This window comes from Gossypium hirsutum, chromosome A05, assembly GCF_007990345.1.
Source record: "Gossypium hirsutum isolate 1008001.06 chromosome A05, Gossypium_hirsutum_v2.1, whole genome shotgun sequence".
In the NCBI taxonomy this organism is placed as follows: domain Eukaryota; kingdom Viridiplantae; phylum Streptophyta; class Magnoliopsida; order Malvales; family Malvaceae; genus Gossypium; species Gossypium hirsutum.
The window spans coordinates 27,172,126-27,178,755 of NC_053428.1; the positions used below are offsets into that span (position 1 = coordinate 27,172,126).

The following is a 6,630-nucleotide window of genomic DNA, read 5'->3' on the forward strand; positions in this document are numbered from 1 at the left end:
CTAGACAAAAAATTCTAAAAAATTTATGGTAAGAAGATATGTGAGTATAGTTTCAGGGAAAATTAGCGGCTCTTAATTTTGAGTTCTGTAGCTCAAGATATAAATAATTTAATGACTATGACTCAGGTGGACAGTTTTGTTCTGAACATAGGAAAATTTTTGAAATTATGTATAATTATTCTATAAACTTCGGTAACATCTTGTAACCCTGTTCCGGCAACGGATTCGGGTTAGGGGTGTTACAGAATTACTCAAAGAAAACCGATTAATCCATCTCAGAAGTCAGATTCACCTTCAAGACTGAAGATCTCCCTTCAATTCCCTTCAAGAGTTCTTGGGTTTTCTTTATGTTTTGTTATCATTATTCTTTTAAGATGTTTTCTTTCATAAATATGAACTAAACCCCCTAAATACCTAAGGGGAACGAAACCTAAGACGGATCTTGCTATTATTATCTGAATTATATGATAAATATTTGACTTGTTCTTAATTATGAGTTCTTAATTCTTATTTTAATATTCTAGGATATTGACTCAAGTATTGATGTGCTTATTCAGAGGAGCAAAAGTCCCTATCTAAGAGTAGATCTAACATAATTAAGCGGAGTTGATTGCATGCCTAGAGATATGGTGACATAATTTTGCCAGATTAGGGTGAAACCTAATAAGGGAATCCATAAATCGAGTTAATGCAACACTAGGGGTTTTAATTAGAAAGAGATTTCAATTAATCAACTTAGGGTTAGATGTTGTTAGTCTCGAGAGAGATAATAATATAACTTAGGAATTTCTACGGATCAAGTCAAGTGAATAAATCGTCTGATTCAGAGTCAATTGTAATGGCGTAAATTCAATGTTATCGGAACAGTGGTTTCGTAACCACAAATCCGATTTAAAGAGAAATTTATTTCAATATTTTTGCTTGAAAATTTATATGATAGGAAAATCGTATGAAAATATTGATAGGAAAATTTTATCAATTTAGTGATTAGTTAGAAAAAGAAATTATTGAAGAAATTGGGTAAAATAAGGTATCGGGACCTCTATCTCGTAAAACCGAGTCAAAAATAATTTTATAAATATTTATAAAATGTTATTAATGTGGTATTAAAATTTCGTTAGGAAATTTTAATGTTTGGTAGTCAATTAAATGAAAAGGACTGAATTGTAATAGGTGTAAAAGTTGCTAGAGTGATTAAATAGCTTATTAGTCTAATGAGAAAGGATATAAAAGGAATTAGACCCAAAAGTTATTTGGACTGGACGGCAAGGGTATGAAATCAGCAGAAAAATTGATAAATTAAGGGTAAAATTGGAATATTGCAAAATTAACTAAATAAAACTAGGACTAAATAGGAAATATCTAGATTTCTCTTCATTTCTCTTCAATTCCAGCAGCTAAAAACGCCATAGGAGAGTTCTCTAAGCTGGTATTTCATAATTTTTGCACCAAGTGAGTTAATCCTTGCCTTTTTCTTGTAATTTTTTTGTTTCTAAGACTTTTACAACTAGATCCTACTATTAAATTCATTAGTTTTTGATTTCATGGATGAAATTTAAAGTCACCATGGTTGAGTGCTGTAAGTTTATGATGAAATAGAATGAAATTAAAGCTTTAATTTGTTTATGAGATGATTTTATTAGGCAATTTCAATGGAAATTGATTTTTGGGACCTAATTGTGAAAATGTTTGGAATTAAAGTCTATTTCTGAAATTCTGATTCATAAAGGTTGTAAACTAGTTTAAGGTGATAGAATAAAATGTTAATTGAGAAAAATCAGCTCAATTGAGAGGCTAATTGAGTAGGGTTGAAATTATCATTTATTAAAAGCTTAGGGGAAAAATGGTAATAAACAGCTTGCACTAAAACAGTTTGGACAGCAGCAGTAGACTAACTTTGAAAAATCACCAAAAATTGTAGGAATCGAATTAGAAGATGAAAAAAATATGGAATTAAAGCTTATTGAGTCTAGTTTCTCATAGAAGAAATATTGTAAGCAATGAATTTGTAAATTTTTAGATATAATGAATTTTGTGAGACAAGGTCAGAATGAATTCGGGTTCCCCTGTTCTGACTTTGAAAAATTATAAAAAATTGAATAAAAATAATTAGGGACTTAAATTTATATGTCTAGAATTCTGAATGAGTCTATTTTTAATATAAACAAACAAGAATATCATTTTAATTCTGTATAAAGAGATAATTTATTTTTAGTGAAGAAGGGTCAGAACTGTTAGACAACAGAATAGGGGTGACTTTGAAGAATAAACTGTACTGATTGGCTAAACCAAAAATTCTGAAAATTTTATGGTAAAAATATATATGAGTCTAGTTTCAGGAAAAATTAACGGATCTTAATTTTGAGTTCCGTAGCTCAAGTTATAAATAATTTAGTGACTATGACTCAAGTAGACAGCTTTGAATGAACTATAAATAATAGTTGAATTATAGAGAATGTTGCATATGAACATGAAATGTATTAAATTGATAATTAAATTTATTTATTTAGATCCAGAAGATTCAAATACGAAGCTAGATCGAGGAAAGGAAAAAGTTCGGGATTATTATATTTTTACTGTTTACAAACAAGTATCAAGGTAAGTTCATGTAACTTGAATTATATTCATAAATTGCTTGAGATTGTATGTTATTGATGTGAATATGATTTGAATGTTCATTGTATGAAAATTAATGAAACATTGATATATTTGATAAAATGGGAAGAAATCCCGGTTGAATGAAAGGAAAATTCGATGGATCTCTGAAAAGGAATCGACGGTAAAAAGGATCTAGCCCGGACGGGTGATCCTATCTTGATATAGCCCTCCCGAAGAATATGTGTAAAATGGATTTAGCCCGGATGGGTAATCCGAATTAGGGTCTGAATTTAGCTTGGACTGGTAATTCAGATCCAAGCTCATTAGAGTAATTGTCGTTGCAGGGGATTTAGCCTGGACTGGTAATCCCGACAATACTCTATGAGTTTATATTGCAGGGGATTTAGCCTGGACTGGTAATCCCGCTGCAAGGTTGAGGTTCGCGGGAGTGTGCTCTCTGAAATGGAAATGTGCGCACATGAATATGAATTGACGGACCCGGAATTGTACACTAAAAGTGTACCTCTGAAAATCCATCGAAATTCCGATAAATTCAACGGGATAAATATGAAAAATAATAAGGGAATGAAAATCATGGTATTGATGAGTACATCAATCATGGTATATATATATATTATTGATACATGGAAATTATTGTACTAACTTGAATGTTGAGTTTGTGCATGTTAGGGTAATAATGCATTGAATGGATATATGAATGTTTATTATATTGTATTGAAAATATTAGGTAAGTATAATTCTTGTTACATGAGCTTACTAAGCACAAAGTGCTTACCCCGTTTCCTTTTTCCCTGTTTTGTAGTGTTAAGAGCTCGGAGGTCAGATTTGGTCGGAGACACATCACACTGTCAACCTCAGGATTTCGGTATATAAAGAAACTTTATTTTGGAAATCAATGGCATGTATAAGCTAACAAAGTAAATGTTAACGTGAAATGAATGTAAAGTTAGCCATTAGTACGGTTAACAAACCTGATTATAGATATGTGATGACATTATCTTATATAAATGCATGAATCTATCATGAAAATATGTTGAATTGAAAAAAAAATTAATTCGTAAACTCCGGTAATGCCTCGTACCCTATTCCGGCAATGAATAAGGGTAGGGGTATTACATCAATAACAAGTGAAGTCTAGGTGGATTTTCCCTTAGGTATTGTCCAAATCATTCAGTTTTCCCGAAAGTTATTTCCCCTATTTACTTTCTGTGCATTCTTAGTTTAGTAATTAGTTTAGATAAAACAAACCCCTTTTATTTTTAAGCTAGATAATAAAAAGAAAGTTAATATTAGTACTTTTAGTTCCTTTGGGTTCGACATCTCGGTCTTGCTATAAGCTATACTACTGTTAGATAAGGTGCGCTTGCCTTTGTCGTGATAATAGTTAGTTTTCAAGAACGGACATTCATAAACTATAAAACTTATTGCACGTATCACATCACACGATCAAGTTTTTGGCGCCGTTGCCGGGGAACTAAGATATTAGGAACACTTAATTTTTATTACTTTAGCCATTTATTTTATTGCAATTTAAATTTGATTTTGATTTTTGTTACTAAATTTTCTTTTTTCTTCTGGCAGGTTTTTATATTTTATGACTACAAGAAACCCGTCAGGACTATTACTTTTTGATAGTGAGATTGAACACATTGCTCGCAGAAACTGAAGAGAAATAAGGTGAAGCTTAAGATACATAGAGGAAGGGTAAGAGGACGATATTCACACCACAGCCTAGGATATGGCAGAAAATCAGGAAAACCCGCTACCTCTTGCGATAGCTGCTAATCCAGTAAATCAGAATCCTGCTCCACGCACTATGTGTGATTATGCTAAACCTACTTTAACAGAAACTGAGTCAAGTATAGTTAGGCCTGCTGTTGCTGCAAATAATTTTAAACTGAAACCTAACACAATTCAAATGATCAAACAGTTTGTTCAATTTGATGGTTTGCAGGACGAGGACCCAAACGCTCATTTGGCGAATTTCTTAGAGTTTTGCGACATTTTTAAGATCAATGGCGTTTCTAATGATGTCATTTGCCTTCGGTTGTTTCCCTTTTCGTTGAGGAACAAAGCTAAATAGTGGTTGAACTCGTTACCACGAGGGTCAATCACTACTTGGGAACAAATGACAGAAAATTTTTACTTAAATATTTTCCGTCGGCTAAAACGGCTAAGTTGAGGAATGATATCTCTTCTTTTGTGCAGATGGATCTAGAGACACTCTATGATGCATGGGAGAGATACAATGATTTATTGAGAAGGTGCCCTCACCATGGGTTACCACTATGGTTGCAGGTTCAAACATTTTACAACGGCGTGAACCCCTCAACAAGGAAACTTATCGATGCAACTGTTGGTGGGACTATCAATAACAAAACACCTGAAGTGACTTACGGATTTATTGAAGAGATGTCACTGAATAACTATCTGTGGCAAGTCATGAGAACAAAGCCGAAAAAAGCAGCCGATGTTTTCAACCTTGACGCGGTTACTATGCTATCTAACCATGTAGAACTTTTAAACAAAAAGATTTATGATTTATATGGTTCTACTCAGGTACATCCAGTGATGAGGTGCGATTCAAATGAAGGAGGAGCACACACAGAATATCAACCTTTCAATCCTAGCACGGAGGAGAAACAAGTTCAATATATGGGTAATAATAATTCTAGATCTCAAGATAACCCATAAAGTAACACATATAATACAGGTTGGAGGAACCATCCCAATTTCTCATGGGGTGGTCAAGGGAATCAAAGGCCATAACATCTTTCTGGTTTTCAACAACCACCTTACCAACAGGAAAAGAAGCCGAACCTTGAGGAGATACTAACAAAGTTTATCTCGGAAGAAACTCGCTTTCAGAACATCGAAACAGCACTTAAGAATCAACAAGCATCAATCTAAAGGCTCAAAACTTAGATAGGACAGCTCGCCTGTAACGTCCCCTAACCCTATACCGTCTCCGAAATAGGGTTACAAGACATTACCAGTCAGTACAGTCCAATTCCGATCATTAATTAAAATAAATATTCACACACATCCTAGTTTTAAGATGTCGTCCCTTTAATGGGCCCTCGCGGTCCAATATGAACAGTGAATTCAATTCGGGACTAATTTAGAATCACTACGAGTTTTTAGTAAATTTCAAAATTCATACTACATACCGTTGACAACCATAATTTACTCATTTCATCAATACTTCTACAACCTAAATGACTCTTATAAAACATCCTAGGTACATGCCATTACCAATACTCAACATACTTTACCTCATTGAATTCGGGATCAGCCTGGGATGCTGATTCAATAGTCTAGCCTTAACTTAACCTGCGCACGGAAACAAACCATACGCTGAGTATACACCCAGTGGTATTTCTATAATCTAAACACTTAAACAATTATAAAGCATATTAATTTATATTTATATTGAACTATTCAAACTCAATGAGAATTCAAACATTCACTTTCCAACTAATGTTTTGGTCTACTTTAAATTCAAAATCATTTATTATTTTTCATTAGCAATTAATCAATCAGTAATGTTCATTATCTCTCAGAACAATTATTTATTCAGTAACAGTCAGTTCTTCGGTAACAATCAATTATTCAATAATAACCAGTTATTCAGTATCGATCAATTGATCGGTTATCCAGTAACAGTCAATTATTCAGTAAAATCAGATATTCAGTAACAATTAAGTTATTCAGTAGCAGTCATTCATTCAGTGACAATCAGTTATTCAGTAATGATCAATTATTCAGTAATATTCAGTTATTCAGTAACAGTCTAATATCCAGTAACAGTTAATTATCTGGTAACAGTCAATTATTCAGTAATAATCAATTATTTTATACTTTTATTTACCCCTATTAACATGACTCGAACTCAGACGGATACACGGATCCAACCAACACACAAGTACGGCACATAGTGCCTTATCGGCCGAAGCCGGCACAGTAACAGTAACAATAGCAGTACGGTACACAGGGTGCCTCATCGGAACA

The 6,630-nt window shown here is 33.2% G+C and overlaps 1 non-coding gene across 1 annotated transcript; it reads right to left on the reverse strand.

Moving 5' to 3' along the window:
* Positions 1-4,794: 4,794 nt before the first annotated feature.
* LOC121229745 (small nucleolar RNA R71) lies at positions 4,795-4,901 on the reverse strand. The gene has a single exon (XR_005927700.1). It is a non-coding gene; the product is annotated as a small nucleolar RNA R71 (small nucleolar RNA).
* Between the last annotated feature and the right edge of the window lie 1,729 nt (positions 4,902-6,630).